The sequence below is a fragment of the Drosophila ananassae genome, assembly GCF_017639315.1.
Source record: "Drosophila ananassae strain 14024-0371.13 chromosome 4 unlocalized genomic scaffold, ASM1763931v2 tig00000061, whole genome shotgun sequence".
NCBI lineage: Eukaryota > Metazoa > Arthropoda > Insecta > Diptera > Drosophilidae > Drosophila > Drosophila ananassae.
This window is the reverse complement of record NW_025319038.1, coordinates 3142612-3144432: the sequence shown is the minus strand read 5'-3', so window position 1 is coordinate 3144432 and position 1821 is coordinate 3142612. Positions and strand designations below refer to the sequence as shown.

Here is a 1821-nt window from a genome sequence, read left to right as displayed (position 1 = left end):
CTATTTTTCATCCCCCTAAATGTTAGGGGTAGTCCACCCCAAAATTTTTATTTTTATTTTTTAGACAAAATTTTTAATTTCTCTTTTTTCTACAATAATAGTAGGCGCCGGTACGTGATACATTGTTTGACAGCTACTCATTGTTGTCTGCTCAGTTAATTTTATGTGACAAACCAATATTGTGTTTACTGAAAAATTGTGAAAAAAATTGGAAAAAATGTTAATTTGAAATTTGCTCACTTCTCAAATTTTGCGGGAAATTTTCTCACTTTGATTAATTACAATTTACGATACCGAGGAGAAGACGGCCTGACTTAGGTCGTCGTAGTCAATTAAATGTGCGAAGAGCTACCTCAAGTGTTAACCGCACAGATCAAGAAAATAGTCGTATTGCTATGTCAGAATTGCGTTCTTTAGTGAGTGGCAATGTAGGAGATAGGCTTAGAATGCAACGAGTTCGTGCACATTAAAAACATCAACAGCAAGCTAGACATAATGAAACTAAGCGAATCCGCAGACGCAGTGCTCCTGTGATTCTTGAACGAGCTGCATTCCACTATGATCCGGCAATTGATTATTGTGCCGACAAATCAGTAAAAATTGGGGATATGAAAACAATTTGTAAATATTGTAAGGCGTTAAAGTACACTGGTAAATCTACTGGATTATGTTGCGCTGAAGGCAAAGTAAAATTGCCACAATTGGTCCCACCACCAGATCCTTTACGCTCCTTAGTTTCTGGGATTGGAAATGATTCGAAGCACTTCTTGACCAACATTCAGAAATATAACAACTGTGTTCAGATGCCATCATTTGGTGCTACACATATTATACAAGCCAATTTCATGCCCACTTTTAAGGTATTATATAAAAATATTCAAGTTTGTATTCAAATATATATAGGAAATAATTAATGGCCAAATTTTGAAAAATCACAGATACAAGGACAATTTTATCACTTACTGGGAACTCTGATACCACTACCTGATGCAGATCATCAATTTTTACAAATTTATTTTATTTGCAATTCAGATGCGGAAATTAATATTCGTTGTGCTCACAAACCAACAGTAAAGAGAACCATTGTCCAACAATTACAAATGTTTCTTCATCAGAATAACAATTTAGTAAACATGATCAAAATAGCATTGGATCGGATGCCATCTGATAGCCATAATACTGGAAGACTGGCTGTGAAAAGACTGATGAATAACGTCATTGAGACAACAATCATAAAAGGAAAATACAAAGGAGAGGATGTCTTGATCCCGCGGATACCAATGATTCCAACGGACACACCATTCGATTTTAAACGCTTACAATTTCCAGTACGTCTGGATTTTGCGATGACTATAAATAAATCGGAAGGACAATCGTTAGAAGTTTGTGGAATCAACTTGGAGTTTCTCTATTTCGCGCATGGACAATTAGACGTCGCGTGTTCGGGCGTCGGAAAACCGTCTTCTTTGTTTATTTACGCACCACAAAATAAAACAAAAAATATAGTTTATGAGAAAGCTTTTAATTAATTAACACACTGTATTTTAACAGTACGTGTCTGTGAATATCAAATTTAAATTTTATATATAGCCAGTATTTCAGGAAAACTCTTTATAAGTAAGCAACATGATGTATCGAAAATAATTATAAAACTTGATGGTTTTATTCAATAAATGAAGTTGAATAAAAAAAGAGGGTCCAATGCTATTTTGATCATGTTTACTAAATTGTAATTTTTGGGATTGAAAATGATTAAAATGATAGCTCCGCGAAACTTAATTTTAGCTATCTTCAGTTCTTACTGTATCAGATAATTTTTTT

The 1821-nt window shown here is 34.0% G+C and overlaps 1 long non-coding RNA gene across 1 annotated transcript; it reads left to right on the top strand.

The window, feature by feature from the left end:
• The first annotated feature begins 250 nt into the window (after positions 1-250).
• On the top strand, positions 251-1510 carry LOC116656362. The gene is made up of 2 exons (XR_004311322.2): positions 251-860; positions 939-1510. It is a non-coding gene; the product is annotated as an uncharacterized LOC116656362 (long non-coding RNA).
• Positions 1511-1821: the final 311 nt, after the last annotated feature.